Below are 17,144 nucleotides of genomic sequence, written 5' to 3' on the forward strand. Positions count from 1 at the left end.
CTCGTTCAGAAAAAGGCTAAAAACGTACTTATACAGCAGGTAGACGTCTTTGAGGGCGGTTGGGGCTGTAATTTCCACTTACCATAGCGCGGGGACACGCCGGTGCGCGTAACCAGGCGCTCTACAAATGTCCAAAATAAATAAATAAAATACTGATGTAAACAAAAGGAGTTATGTACCAATTGTTAGCATATTCAAAATCAAACCAATATCAACTTCCACTTTCTTGTATACCGTATTGCATTTATGAATATCATCTGACCACCCAGGACACCCCACATCCCCCCTTCAGCATACTGTTCCATTCCTGGCTTCTGTTGCTATGGGTGTACTCCTGCATTTGTTCAAGATCTGCAGTTCACGTTCTATCTGGAATGGATCAACCCTCCAAAGAAGTTCCAGCTGCTCCAATTTTTCTCCTATTTTCGGGGGCAAATTCTGCCTTCTAAGACCACCTTTTTGTCTAACATGCACCAGTCCATGTCTCGCTTTCAGGTTTTGAGGACGGGGTTATTCTAGCACCCCAGGCTTTCACAATATTTATTTTTGCTACCATCAGACCCAGTGACATCCTTTTTTTGCTGTGGCATAGTTACATACGTCTCCCCCATATATTGAGGTTACATCGTTTTCCAGAGCTCGTCAGCCCCCTCCCCCCACCTGTCTCAGACACTCCACAATTTTTTCCCTGAAGATTCGCATTACACAGCAGTCCCAAAGGATGCGAAGGAAGAATCCTATCTCCCCGTATCCCCACAAGCATAGATCAGAGGCAGTCCTCTCCATCTTAAACAGGGCCATTTGGGAATAGTTGGAGCAGTGTGGAATTGTACTCTCTCCCACCTCTCCCTTAGTTGTTTTAGGGCATCAACGGTGTGTTTTATGATCTTTGTATATGTCATGGACATGGCTTTTTGGGCATGGGGCCTCCTAAGAGTCTCCCCTCCAGTGGGGAGGATTCCTCTAGCTCTGTGTCCTTTGGCAGCCCAGACCGCAATGCATACCTCAATTGTAGATGGAGGAAGGTCTCAGAGACCTACAGTCGATACTCTCTCATTAAGTCCAGCAGGGGAAGTACTTCACCCTTAACCCACACATTCCCCACTGTGAAAATACTGGACATACAAATTAAATCCCACTTGGCAAAGCCCTTAAGTCTCCTCAGGGCTCCCAGCATCTCTGCATCCCAGAGTGGGCTGGTCTACGTCATTTTGTTTCTCCGTCCCAGGTATTTTGTCACTTCTTTCCATATTTTAACCACTGTTCTGTTGGGGTAGGTAGGTTGACTAATTTGCTCCCACCATACAGGGCCTCCGGGGTCCCTCTGTCTCCCAGCACTTGCCTACTATTTGCAGCGCTGGTTCGCTCCGTGCAATATAGGCCCAGTCGTTGACTGTAATTAATTGTGCCACCTAATGATACTTTGGAATATTTGGGAGGGCAATTCCCCCATCATACAAGCCTCTTGTTAGTTTATGCAGGGCAATCAGTGCTGGGCACGCATCCCATAATAACAGTCAGGCTTCTGCTTCAATTGCCTTGAAATAGGAATTATTTTGAAGTGCGTATAAGAAGGGTGGTACTTACATCATTTTATATATGGCTGCTCTACCCAGGAGGGAGAGCAACAGTTCTTGCCAGTGCCTGACATCCCCCTTTAATGTGTTCAGCAGCAGGGTCAGATTCCGCTCATTGAGAAGTGTATCTGCTATGCATATTCCTAGACAGCGGAATCCGCTCCATGCAATGGTTGCCTCGCAGTCAGGCTGTAGTCGTGTAGTGTCCCCCCACAGTGGCTATATGAGGGACTTGTGCCAATTTATGACATATACCAAATATTTACTGAAATATTATTTGTCTGCATTATTCTGGCCACTGTTAGTTCTAGGTTGGTGCTATAGCACCACAATTATTCTTGAATTTTAACGGTTTTAGTAGGATCTGAAGAAACCACCTTTGGGGTCACTGTCCCTTTTCTAGTGATGCTGCTTGGGTGTAAATCTATAGTACTGTGATGTCCCTATAGTAGTGGATACTGCTCTGTGTGTCATGATGTGGTCTCTGCAGGTCATGCACTACGTTTTAGAGTCCCTTTGTTAGTTTATTTTCATTAGATATAAATATGTAGTTCATGTTATGGCCCTTGAAACAATATCATGATAGCCTTCTACACACAAGCACACATGCACAGAATGGAGTAATACACCCATTTTTCAAGAAATTGCACTGACCACAAGTAAATGCATTAACTATCTGCTCCAATCTTCACTGAGGTCTAACCTTTTGTGTGTTTGATATAACACCCTAGGTGGCTAAGGGTATGCCCAGACCTGGGTTCCTTGTTCACTGTGCCACTGGAACCACACCGCACCCGACAGAAAAGGCCCAATCACTCCAAAGCTCTTCTTGAGTTCCCTTTGTTTTGGCACAGAGAGGAACTTCCTTGCCAGTTCCGGCTAAACTGTTCCTATTGGAGCAGAGTCAAGGCTGGTTTGCATCTTGCTGAGTCGAACCTAAGGTGGCATGGTGCGTAAAAGAATGATGGGTTGCAATGCTACCCCGAGAGATTGTCAGGATTAGACAAATTGCAAACATTTCTCCCATCACCTATTGTACTTTACTGCGATATGGCAGATTAGTACATCATTCACAATCAAAAATATTCTCAGGCAGCAAACTGGCCACTGTGCCACAACAGTGTCTGCTTCATCACCTGAGAAGATTCATCAGGCCCCTTAATATTTATACTGCTTAGAAAGGGTCAACGTATATTTAAAAAGTTATTACTGTTTAATATTGTTTCCTTGTCTTTAGTGGCTGTATTGTTTGGATACAAAATTGACATAAATACTGGGAAAGTAGGAAATGCACAATTCACTTTGTATACATATTCTAATGGGAGTAGAGAGGAGAGTGGAGGGTTGGATGCAGATATACGGTGGTGTCTTGTGAACCAGTGTACTCTTAGGGGAAGTTTAATGCTAACTGTTAATATTTGACAATGAAGGCCTCTGAAATCGATATTAACAACGTGTGACCAACCAACCGAGACAGAGAAATTCATGACCCATGAAGAGTCAGATTGTTTCACAGATGTTTCGACATTTTACTGGATGAAGGCAACACATTTTCACACTTATGAAGCATTGCTTCCTCTTCAGCACCGGTTTGTCATAACAACAACAGAATTGTAGTTTTTTTTTAAAATTATTAACATGTGCAAATGATTAACTGACGCATGCACGTCTTTCAGAGTCTTTCACTATATTTGAAAGCGCTGGAAGAGATGCTTAACTATGGAAAATCCAGAGTAATTTTATAACTTAACTTCATCGCAACAACTTGCCCTAAGGAGGATTTTGCACTGTTTTTAAGTATTTGCTGCAAAAGAACACATTTTAATCAGAAAAATTGCATATGTGTACCTTCTTTTCGATACAATGGTGGTTTTGCCCAGGAGGAGGCATTCATAAGATGAAAATTAGTAAGTAACAAAATGCTGTTTTGTGTGAATGACGGCTTAAACAAACAGATAACATCTTACATATCATGCAACAGCTACATGTAGGATTTAGGATTAATATTTACATATTTTCGTCGCTAGTTATGTTGAACTATTGCAAAGCCAAGGCGAGAGGAAACAACTTCCAGTGAAGCGGTCCTACTACGTGGAAGGATCCCTATCTGGATGCCCCAGAGGTCAGAGGACGATTGGGCTGAAGTTAGCAGCTCTTAGGTTGCGGGTGCGGGTTATGATCATTAGAAATCTAAAAGATATCTGAGAGGTAGTGTTGAGACATGACATACTTTGTAGACATGCCATGCTTTATTAACCAATTTATCCACCATTTCTTTCCCAATTCTTTACCAGAAGGCAGCCGGCCTGGTGATGACAGTGAGAAGTATGTTATGTTATGTTATGTTAAAGGGATGTGGTACCGCGTTCATTCACCAATTGGTTTCTTGGCGCTCAAGACAAGTGGGAGAAGACACAGGGGAATGGAGGCAGCTAGTCATAGTCCAGATGGAACAGATGAGTTTTCAAGAGTTTATGGAAAATGGTGTAGTCAGGTGTGAGCCGGATTGAGAGAGGAAAAGAGTTCCAAGTGAATGGGGTGAGAAAAGAAAAACAGGCACCACCGTGTTTCTTACGTTTGAACCTGGGAATGATTAGGAGGTTGTGGGCAGAGGATCTAAGGTGTCGGGAAGGGACGTGGGGGTGTAGACTGAGGGAAATAAAGACAGGGGCAGAAGCAGATAAAGATTTGAAAACAGTGCAACCCATTTTAAAAATGCAGCGTTGCGCAACCGGAAGCCAGTGAAGTTTTTTCCCCATCGGCGTGGCATGTTGGTATTTAGGCTGTTGGAAGATCAATCTGGCTGCCTGGTTTTGCACCAATTGAAGTCGGTGGAGGTGGTATGCGGGAATCCCCACGTATAGACAGTTGACATAGTCTATACGTGAGGTAACCAGGGCCATGATAACAAGGGTGAGAGCCTCTGATGATAAGAACCTTCGAATCTTCCCGATTCTGCGAAGATGATAAAAGCAGGCCGAGGTAACAGCGTTGATATGTGGCCGCATCGACAAGTCGCTGGAAATGATGACTCCTAGGCTCTTCACAGAGTTCACTGGGTTGGGAGGGGGGCCAAGGGCAGGGGGCCAGAAGTTGGTAGTCCATGGGTGCGAAGGCCCACCGACCAAAACCAACTCTGTCTTGCTGGGGTTGAGCTTCAGCTGACTGAAGTTCATCCACTCATAGATGGTAAGCATAGTTGATTGAAAGTTGGAGCAAGAGAGAGGTGAGGGGTCGATGGGAAAAATGAGTTGCAGATCATCTGCGTAATTAAAGATGGTAACAGAGGAATGGTGAAGAGAGGCGAGGAGGGGCTGCATATAAAGATTAAACAAAAGGGGGGACAAGGCAGAACCCTGGGGAAAACCACAAGAGAGTGAGATTTGGGGAGCAGAGAAGGTGGACAGTTGAACCGATTGGGAGCGGCGTTGGAGACAGGACACAATCCAAAACAGCGCCGGGCCCAAGATGCCCGCGTTTCTGACACGGTCGATCAGTATGTCATGATCGACCGTGTCAAAGGCGGCCGAGAGATCTAATAACACCAGGGCCTGGGCCAAGTTCTGATCGGCCCCCTGTCTCAGCGCATCCATGACCGCTACCACCACTGTCTCCGTGGAGTGGGCCGGTCTGAAACCTGCCTGTTGATCATCCAGGAAATGAGTTTCCTCGATGAAGGCACTCAGGCAACGGGTGACATAGGTCTCCAAGACCTTCCCCAAATAGGGGAGAAGGGAGATAGGTCGGTAGTTACCCAAGACCGCAGGATCAGAACCGGTTTTTTTTTTAAATGGGTACAACCACTGCTCTTTTGAAGGCATCAGGGACAGAGCCTGTAGAGAGTGAGCGATTTAGCAGGTCAAGAGGGGGACCAGGACAAGCCATGAAGGCATCTCTAAGGATTTGGGGCGGACAGCAATCGTGGGGGGAACCAGAGCCAACAGCCTGAAGTATCGAAAAAAAAGTGTCCTGGGAGATAGGAGGGAATTCATGCAGGGAATGGGGGTTAGGGGAAAGAAGGACGCTGACCTGGGGCATGGTGGTGGAAGGGATGTTGTTTTTAATCGTGGAGATTTTATCAATAAAAAATAGGTTTAGAGAGTCGCACAAAGCCTGCAAGGGTTGAGGCTGAGGCGTAACGCGATCAGGGAGGGAGAGTTCAGCCACGATGGAAAAAATTTCTTTTGTTTTCGATGCAGCACTAATAATTTTCTGGGAGTAATGAAGGGACTTGGCCAATATGATAGATTTTTTGTAAGCTTTTAGTAAATCAGAGTAAATAACCTTTAGCGGAGGGTCATAATTTCGCCTCCAGCGACGCTCAGCCTGTCTGAGGAGGAGTTTATCAGCTTTCAGTTGATCAGAAAACCAACGCTGAGCGTCGTGTGGACGTTTAGATTTAATTGTTTTGACAGGGGCCACCACATCACTGGCTTGAGACAGCCATTGGTCGAGTGAGGCCGCTTGAGAATTCAGATCAGAGTGGTCAGGGGGGAGGGTGAAGGCAAGGGTCAAGTGGAAAAGGGAAGCATCGGCATGCTTCCAGTTACGGGCCAAAAAATTTAAATGGAACGGGCGCCAGGAGAGCTGGTACGGATAGAAGTGGGTGCGGCATTGTGGAGAAAAGGAATGACAGAGAGAGAAGAAGCCAGGAGGGTGTTAGATGTTGGGAAGGATAGTATGCCACAGTTCTGCGCAGGTCTGCGCAGCGGCAGCTATGTGAGGAGCGAGGGGGGCGCAACAATAGAGAGAGCGAAGATCGTAAGAGGAGTAGGTGATGCGACAGACAGCATGCATGGCCCCTGGTGTATGTGTATGCATTGTAGGTTAAAAGAGGAAATGTCTGCCCTAGAGGGTTAAATAGATGTTAACTGTTTATATATTTGACCTGTTTAAAGAATTAAAAGAGCAACTACCTGCTGTGTGGAGTTAAAGGAGCAACTGCTTATTCTATGGGGTTAGAAGAGCAAATACCTCATCTTCCTGTGAAGACAGAGATTTTTCCTGCTTCTGTGCCTGCATGAGATTAGCATCTAAGGACCCGCTCTCCACTGGATCTACTGCTTCTTTAATATAAAACACAAGCTTTAAGCCTGGCACCTTACTCTTTGGTAGCCCGTAAACTCATCTACGCAGTGCCTCTAGGTTCAGCTCTCAGCCCCACACTCTTTAACACATATATGATCCCTTTGTCCAATGTCATCCACACACATGACATCAACATCCTCTACCACACAGATGGCATGCAATTCATACTTTCCCTTTCAGATAATACCCCGAACACAAGAAACAAGTTCACCGCATCCAGGAGCAAAATCACTAACTGGATGAAAGTCAGCTGTCTCAAGCTCCACACTGTCAAGACAAAAGTAGTGATCTTTGACAAGAACAGCACACAATGGGACTCCAATTGGTGGCTGGGGGAACTCTGATCCGCACCCAGATCCAGAACCCATGCTAGGAATTTCAGAATAATCATCAACAGCAACTGGACAGAACTGCACATATCAACACCTTCATTGCATCCAAATTCCACAACCTGTAAATGCTGGAAAAACTATGACTCATGCCCTAGTCCCCAGCTAATTAGACTATGGGAACACCTTCTATGTCATGATCATGAAACTATTAGAAGACTACAAGTCATTCAGAACTCAGCATCCAGACTCATCCTCAACCTCCCACACATTCCTCACATCACACCACACCTCAGGGATATACACTGGCTCCAGATACAAACAAGCATTTACAATGCAATGGTTTTGCCTTTGTTAAAGTTAGAGCTATTGGCATTGCTCTTGACATTATTTTTATTTATGTTTTTTTTAACATAAATAAATGGCATTGTCATTTACAATGCCACTAGCTTTATCTCTCGCAAATGACACACACAAACACCCACAGAGAGCCCCCCCAAACACACAGAGCCCCCCCACACACACACCCACACAGAGCCCCCCACACACACAGCCACACAGAGCCCCCCACACACACAGCCACACAGAGCCCCCCACACACACAGCCACACAAAGCCCCCCACACACACCCACACAGAGCCCTCCACACACACCCACACAGAGCCCCCCCACACACCTTCTGGCCCATTATCTTTTCTCCTCATCAAAATAACTGCCACGCCCCTTTCTTTGTTCTAAAAATGGTTGGTAGCAAGCCATTTCAAATCTAGGGGCCTGTGGCCTAAAGAGAACTTTCTGAGGGCATGGAAAGAACAGCAGCCTCCTTTTTCATGGATGAGCATCCCCTAGCTCGGTTCTTATGCTCCACCTGTCTTTCTTTGATACTTCCTCCATTCTTTCCATAGTGTCAACAGTGGGTCAATATGCTTTGTCCTTTCGTTCCATAGCATCATGGCCGCTGTTGGATTCGATACCAATTCCCCCTTTCCATTGCTATCATAAACAGTCTGTCTCGATTCCTCCTCTTTTCGTTCAATAGCTTTCAAAGACTGTCTGGGAAAACACGTGCTCTAAATGTAAGACTGGAGGCAAATATTATCTGGAGGCAAATATTATCTGGAGGAACTCGCATCATGCACACTCCCAGACTTGCTTGTGCATGTTTTTTTTGTAAAACAGATAAACAAATGGCTTTGTCGATGACTAGTAAATAGCTTTATAGTTACGAAATGTGAGACCTATTGCATTTGCACTTATACACACATATAGGTAGATGTACACAGAGCTATACACACACACACAGAGCTCCTCCTCTACACACATTGACAGGCTTTGTATACATAGCTACATACACACACAGCTACAGACATGCACAGTTATACAGACAGACAGTTCCACACACACACACACACAGTATTGTACATACATAGCATCACACACACATAGCATTACACACAGACAGCATCACTCAGCTCCTGGACACATATCTGCACACATACACAGCTACAGACACACACAGCCACACATTGCTACACACATACACATCTTATTTTGCTTATTGTGGAAGAACTATCTAAGGTACTCGTTGAATTAGAGGATGAAATTAAAACTTTAAAAATTGAAATCAACAAAATCCCTGACCTTGGTAAGACATTAGAAGACATCAACACTAAACTAGATCGCTATGCTAAAGAAGTTAATGAACGCAAGATCCGTAAATATCGACGCGACACCATTGATTACAAACTGGAAGAAGTGTACACATGGGCTGAGATATATAATCAGAAAAAATGGCAACCATCTACTCATCCACAGAAAACCACCACAACATCTTCACAAGAGAGCGTGGTTTCAGACTCTGAAATCTCACAATCAAGAAGACCCATTCAACAAGTCCAGAAACCATCTACCAATGGAACATCAAAACAGGTGTCTTTTTTAGAGACCAGCCCAGCAGCAAACGCTCCCCCACACTCATCAGAAGAGGGAAAAGAAACCGAGGAAGAAATCGCAAAACGCACGAGGAGTCAGAGTGCGAAAACAACTTAGTTATTAACATTTCGTCAACTACATTGACACCGGCACAAGATCAATTACTAAATAAAGGCACTACATTCGTTCCCACTTATAGATCATCATTGGGAGAAACTGAAATAGCCTTGTTTAAATTTTTCCGACTGTTAAGACTTAAGTTCTTCTTTAAAGATACAGCAGCGAGTGTGAGTGAAAGGAGTTGGGATCAAGATTTCAAGCCAAAAAGTACATTTTGCGCTCCAATGTCGCACAAAACTATAGACGCATTCGAAAGATATGTGCTTACTGAGGTACGAAAAATCCCATTCTCGAAACCATCTAAAACTAATCTATCTCCGAAAGAGTGGAATACTTTAAAAAACTTGAGTTTAAATCAAAATTTAACATTTCAAAAAGCTGATAAGGGCGGAGCCCTGATTGTCATGGACACTACCTTTTACATCAACAGTGTTAACAACCATGTATCTGATGAAAACACTTATTTACCTTTAGACCACGATCCAACATTGGAATATCAAGCTATTCTGCTGCACATAGTCAATCTCCTGATCTTTGCAGACATTGGCAACAGGACTATCTCCCGTTTTCCTCTCTTCCTTTGAATGACATTCCGTAAGCAAACAAAGTGGTCTACGCACATTTTCATTTACTATGAATGTTGATACAGAATATACGTTATTATTTTATGTTTGCATTCTAATTTGCATGCTGTGCATAATGTTCCCCTACGTTTTTTGATCGTTATTATTTTTCAGCCAGCATATTATTGTAGTATTTCTTTAGTGTTTAACAACATTGTTAGCGCACTAGAATACAGGCGGTTACGCCATATTGAAGCCCATGTACACACGTCACGTGATTGGTTATCACGTGCTAAGGTTTTCATGTCAGAAAAAGTGGACCTCGCCATGTTGAAGCTTAAGTACTCTGATCATGTGACCGCGTGTCACAAGTCTCCATTGATGTTTGGTTAATAACTCACATGAAGGGCCATTGCTCGTTTGTTGAAGCGTCGTGATAGACGCGTGTTTTTCGATCTTCCAGTAAGTGTAAAGTTTGGCCGTTTGCTGCAATTCTTAAATGTGATTATAATCATTTGCCACGTTTGTATGAACCGTTACATTCGGTGGTTGTTATTCTGCGCTAAAGTTACATGTGGTTTTCAGTTTTTGTGTTTACTTCGATTATCGTTTTCCTTCAGTGAGATTAGAAGGAGGAAAGCAGCTTTAGAATTAATTTGCTCTCTACATTAACTTTGTTCGATATTATGGTCTTGTATATTGGAATCTGGCAAATGATAATGTAAATTATGTTGTATTGGATTGGTCACTAATTTGGTCCTGTATGTTTTCCTTACAGACCCCTGAGGAAGGGTCCTTTGTTTTCATGACCCAAAAAGCATTGGGTGCCTTTGTGATGATCGAAAGTTGAATTGTTTATTGAGATGACATCAGTGAAATAATGAACTTAAAAAGATGATAAACAAAATTATGGAATTACGTAAAGATTGAGTAAACGTGTTTGGATTTGAACTCGATAAAACAGTGTAGGAACATAGTGTTCCATGCAACATTTTGCGCGCATCTTGTGAGTACAAGTTGCTCACTCCAGTTTCACAGTTTGAAAGGCACGAATTGACGACGTGCGACAGATGCCTGCGCAACCCTTAATGTTTTTGAAAACATCGTTCCTTTTAAAATTGAAGAATTGAGTGCACAGGGGTAATACAGATTGTACACACATACACATAGCATAATACACACATAGCATCACACACACATACACAGCATCACTTAGCTCTTGTACACATAGCTGCACACATACACAGGTACAGAGGTGCACAGTTTGAACTTGTTATAGACACATACAGCATCACACACATAGTATCACACACACATAGCTCTACACATACACAGCCACTCACTGGCACTCTGGACTCGCACTCTGGACTCGCACTCTCAAGCAGGCAACAGGGTCACAAGCAGGCAACAGGGTCACGAAAACGGAGGCACAAGCAGGCAACAGGGTCACGAAAACGGAGGCACAAGCAGGCAACAGGGTCAAGAAAACGGAGGCACAAGCAGGCAACAGGGTCACGAAAACGGAGGCACAAGCAGGCAACAGGGTCACGAAAACGGAGGCAAAAGCAGGCAACAGGGTCACGAAAACGGAGGCACAAGCAGGCAACAGGGGCACGAAAATGGAGGCACAAGCAGGCAACAGGGTCACGAAAACGGAGGCACAAGCAGGCAACAGGGTCACGAAAACAGAGGCACAAGCAGGCGACAGGGTCACGAAAACGGAGGCACAAGCAGGCAACAGGGGCACGAAAATGGAGGCACAAGCAGGCGACAGGGGCACGAAAACGGAGGCACAAGCAGGCGACAACAAGTTATTGTGGGCACAAACAGTGGACCAGTCCCACCCACTAGCCAAATTGACTGGTCAGGATTTTAGTTGACATGGTTTTCAGCCATACTGTAAAATTACATAGGCCAGGTCTCCTGTACAAGATTCCTACCATAAACACAATTTTCGTACAATAAAAGAGGTGGTTGAAAAACAAAAACACACGTGTAACTGGTAGCTGAATTTCGCACTAAAGGAGGGGTCAGTAGGGGTCATTGAAACAAACCAGCAAGTGAAACTGTGGGAGGACCCCTGCCAGCCGGAACAGGGAGGACAAGGGTACCCCGTGAGGAGGGGGCGTCGAAAACAAAGAGGAGGGAGGGGGCAGCGAGGACAAAGGGTAGCACTAGTCATGAAACAGAAGAGATAGGCCGAGGCACAGAGGTGTTTGAAGCCCTTTCGCCGCTACAACCTAGAGTACCTGTTTTCAAATGCCTAGCACCCCCTCTAGGACCAGTGCTCCTAATGAAGGCGGGGCGGGGGGCTTCCTGTCATTTTGATGCGAGGCACATAAACATCGTTCAAGGGCAAACGGAGGGAGGGGGGCTATGTCTGATAGCAGTTTAGGGTCATGAAAAGAGATTTAACCCCCAAAAACATCCCTTTTGCCCAAGTAGACAATAGAACTATCACAGCACTGATACAATTGATCAATTACACCGTCCTCAACAAAGTGCTACAAATAAAGGTACGTTTTGTCTCGCCGTTGCCTACGTTAAGCATCAAGCCTTTGTTGACCCCACAAGTCCGGGCAGCAGATAGATGGTTTAAATGTGAAGGGGGCTCTCCCGGTAACACCCTGTCTCCCAATAACGGACAGAGTGTATGCACGACGATATGTCACCGTTAAAAACAATTAAAAGTTCCAAAACCACACCAGCGGTGTATTGAAACGAGTCACTACACAACGTTCAGCGTGGAAATAAAATACAAATTACAAGCAAATAAAAGTGAAAATCATGAATATACAAGAAACGTCTGTGTTTACTGGGGAGGAGGACCACGCAATCCCAGTGCCCCCCCAGCCTCTTTCTATTGCAAGTCGTGACCTACTGGTCACACTGGCAGCTGGGGACTTTTTTTTTTATCATGAATGTAATTTTTAAATGTTATGCGTTTTTATATAGCGCGGACTTTACCCGAAGGTGTCAGAGCGCTTCACCAAAGGAACAGTACAGCCACTCTGAGAAGCAACCCCAGAGAATGTAGGGCTCCAACACGCCGCCCAGTGCCACTCTTACATCGCGTCTGCTTCCCCCATGAGCCACACCAATGCCCTCAGAGTCACCGAAGCAAAACCAACGCCAGACCGCAGGCCCGAACTCCACTCTTTCCCCCCAACAAAACACAGCGTCCACAACAGCCCGACATGCCCAAGCTTACTTGTCTTAAGTCACAAATGTATTAGGCAGTAGAGTCGGGCAACTACTATACAGCCTGGCACTCAGTTAACTCCCAATTAAACTACCCTGACCAGCATGCCCTTGAGGTACCTGTGCACTGAAGGGCCTCAGGATGCTTGCCACGTCTTGCTGTCAAACAAGAAAAGCAACGGATTCAAACTCGAGCGTCTGAGTATCCAATAAATGCCACTGAGGTTCGGCAGGTTGCAGTATTCCGCAAATGAACTGGAACTCACTTTTCTCGCAATGTTATGGGAGGGTGTATGCTGGTTTGTAATAGCAAGTGCTCCCCGTTCCCTTTTGGAACAATACCCTCAAAAAGCAGCAACAAATAATTTCTCATGCTGCCTCACCTTCAGCGCTGAAGTGCCGGACAGCAAAGTCTGCCCATTTGTTATCCCAGGTTATTGCACGGCTACAGGAGCCGGTATCCGGCATGTTCAGGACGCTCCAGCAACACAACTTCCAGAAACCCGTAGGTACCCCGCCCACTCACTACTCCTGCTGGAGCGGGTGCGGTGGCTACCTCCCTGGGAACTCACAGCTCAACCGGCAAAGGCAAGCAAGCCTTGAACAGAAAGGCCGAGCCGAGCCGAGCGCGTGCCGCTCACTCACACTCGGATTGCAGTTTTCTCTTACCTTACAACAACTGCAAGGGCTGGAAAATCTTCGGTGCTGAACCAGCTTCTGTGAACTCTGCAGCGCATGGTTAAGTACGGCCGTGACAGGTACTGTGAGGAGAGACGCTGACGATGGGCACACGGACAGTGGGAGGGGACGGGAAAGGAACGGCCAGCGGGAGGGGGGGAGCGCTAAAGGAACGGCCAGCAGGAGGGGGGGGTGGGAAAGGAACGGCCAGCGGGAGGGGGGGAGCGGGAAAGGAACGGCCAGCAGGAGGGGGGGGCGGGAAAGGAAAGGAACCACTCACCTGGACTTCCTCGGCCGGCGGTCGGCCGCCAAATGGCCCAAACAATCCTCGACGAGCCCAAAAAAAAGCCCCGCCCACCGCTGCATGACGTGGCCAAAAGAGAAAAATTCTCGGGAACGCCCCCGAATCTGGTGCGGCCTTGACGGACAGATCCAGCTCCCAATGGCTAGCCTCCATTTATGGAGCTAGCCAATGGGAGGAGGGGGCGGATACCCGACCCCACAGAGAAACATAAGATTTTGCTAGCGCATGCGTACTTCGTACGCATTGGCTAGGCAAAACCTAAAACACGCTTAATCAACATTCCTCACACACACATTCAAGGCACTATAGAACTCAAGCCCCACCTATCTGAATAATGCAAAAAGAACAATTGATGGACAGAATGAAGAACAATGTCATATATTCACCCCAGTCCAGAGATCTGGGCCTAAATCCATTGTTTTTTTGCTCACCATGTCATTCCAGTTTGGACCCAGCCATGTACAAAATAGTCTTGACCCTGTGCCGAATGGGTACAGTCCAGCCCGAAATGCCAGGCCTGGTCCTCCCGGACTGGAAACAAGCATTCTAGGGCCAGTTTCGGGCTTTCCGCCCTCATCAGCCAGGATAGCTTGACTCCAGTGGCATGCAGAGCACAGGACCCACGTCTGGGCATACCCGTCCCACTCGGGGTGACAAATGCAAAAAGAACAATTGATGGACAGAATAGTCGTATCTCCTTCCACCAACCACACAGACACCTCCACTCCGTAGGACTCCTACTCACACACATCCCACAACAGAGCCTCCTCTTTTCTTTAATTCCATAAGAAGGTCAAGACCTTGCTATTGAATTAACCAGCCTACTGTAGGCAGGGCTAGGCTCGCACACCTGCTCAGCACCAGAATACTCACACAAGTGACAGTGTGTTTTTTAAACATAACATACCAAAGTGTAACAGGGCGTGATTTGAAGGCTTGCAGGGTGTGTATAATTTTTCACACCCCAGAATACGGTCATGGTCATCTGCCTGTCAGGGTTCCAAAACCCTGGAATGATCTCATGGACCTGTATGTCCAGAGTCCTCTAGGTTGGCCTTTGCCTAAGCTTGTAGTCAGAGTGGACCCATCATGCCCCCATATACCCTTTTGTTAGAATTCCAGATGTGGGGACTGTGCCCTGCATCTCTTAATGATAGCTGCAATAGAATTCTTTTCTTGCTGCTAGCCAATCAAAGCCTTCAGGTCCTTTACCAGCTTTGGGTTCACAGACCCAAAAAGGATGGCGGCTGAAAAAGTTCACCTAACTTGTCAGATCTGTTTACTTTTACATTTAGTTCAGCAAATTGTCCACAAACTTGAAGTTCTTAACATTTTGTGAACTAAATAGCTCCAACTTTTAACCCTTCAATACTCACCGACACATTGTTAAAATGGTAATTTATCCACAAACATCTGAGCATATGTAGACCAAACCAAGCAAAGGCACTCCTCTAAGTAAAGTTACATTTTCATGCCAACTTCGGGTCATTTTGTTTTTTATAGTGGAGAGTAAAGATTTCTAAGGGTGTTAAAAAAGAAAAATGCTGCCTTTTTGGCCTCCATCCAAATATTTACTGCTGCCCCCAATGGATCTGCATGATATTTGTTGAATCTAAATTGAATCCACTTAAAAAAAAAAAAATTCTAGTAGGGGTGAGTGGTGCATGAACACATATTTAACAGGAAAATCTGAAACATGGAAAATATTTCACTGTCCCATTTGAAATATAGATATCAGAATCCTAATGGTAGCCCCAAAACCTCTCTGCAGAGCTATACTATTATCAGAGCTACTAGGATTATGTGGCATGGCGTAACACATTATGTAGCAAATGTATCAAAATTATGCACTAAGGAAAAAATATGTGGCACCTTTTCTGACAGTTGACTATTCATCAATTTGAGATAGATACATTGGCCCAAATTCAGTAAGCCTTTTTAGTGCCCATGCATCATGCACGGCAATTCAAGGGCAACGCAAAGACTTCAATAAAATCTGCAGAGCCACAAAAGCTGCGATTTGCACTGCTTTGCATGGCTTTGTAAAGCACTGTACTGCAACACAGCTGCTTGATCTGCGTTATATTACAATTGAGTTGGAAGGCATTCCATGGGTGGAGCACAGGTGTTCCTGTGCATCCACCCATAGATTTGATGCAATTCCAGATTTACAAAAGTTTCTAAACCTGGTACAGCATCAAATCAGTATGCCTCCCAGAGGATTGGGTAACAAAGAGAAAAACAGGTTTGTTCTCCTTTTTATTGTTGTTTTTGTACAGGAAGGTATCCCTTCTTGCACAAAAACAATCCTGCCCGTAACACAGGCACCTTTGCATTATGGTGCAATTGTGCCTGTATTGACACTAGGCAGCAAAGCGTGTGCCAGCACAAAAAGAGAGCAGAAATGCTCAATATCTATGTAAATTTGAAACATTTCTGCTCTCTCCCTTTCACACAATGGAGCGCAGCAAGTTCTCTTGCTTCTTCATGTTGTGTGAAATCATTGTAAGTAGGCCAACATCAGGGAATTAATGAAATCTGCATATAATGCAAACCACATGGCAAATGCATCAAATCTGTAATTTATGAGATACACCACAGCAGCCTCAGAATAGAATAAATCCACTGGCACTTACCATTGTCCATTGTTTTATGAAAACGGTGAACAAAACTTAAGCAGTTTAATTCCAACCTGCGCCGTTGTAGGAAGGAAGCAATTTGTTAATGCTAGCAATTCCAAATGAAGTATGTGAAAAATATGAAACAGCAACACATATATACACACACTCAGTCATGAATAGGGTTGTTAATTTATGAGGGGGTCGTCCTCCCAACTTAATAAATATACTGTGGGTAAGTCAACACACAGTTCTCAGAGAATCTCTGCTCAATGCCTGATACTTATGCCTCAAGGAGCAGGCAATCCACAGAGATTTGAGTGTGAAGTTCAAGCAGTGACAACAATTTGTAAAAACACATCACAAAAAATCCCCAAACCTGTTTAAAAACAAAGAGAACATTTTAATGAGCAAAAAGACTTTATGATAGCTAAAACAGGATAAGAGGAACTGGAGATAAATTGTAAAAAATATGTAATGCCAAAAGGTGCCAATCAAATGTTATTATTCAAAGTTGACTTAGATATAGATATGATTTCAGATTGACCACAATGGAGTGTAGGTCGAATACATCAACAAGGTCATTCTGGTAAAACATTTTCACTTCTGACTTAGTATCTGAAAATCTTTGAGTGGGCAAGGAGACTGGGCCTGTAGAGGGTGCCTCTAAATTTGATACATCATTTTCAACCTTCAGCTGATGCCCTAGGTTTCAGGACCAAAAGCTCCATCCA

This window comes from Lissotriton helveticus, chromosome 5_1, assembly GCF_964261635.1.
Source record: "Lissotriton helveticus chromosome 5_1, aLisHel1.1, whole genome shotgun sequence".
NCBI classification, from domain to species: Eukaryota; Metazoa; Chordata; class Amphibia; order Caudata; family Salamandridae; genus Lissotriton; species Lissotriton helveticus.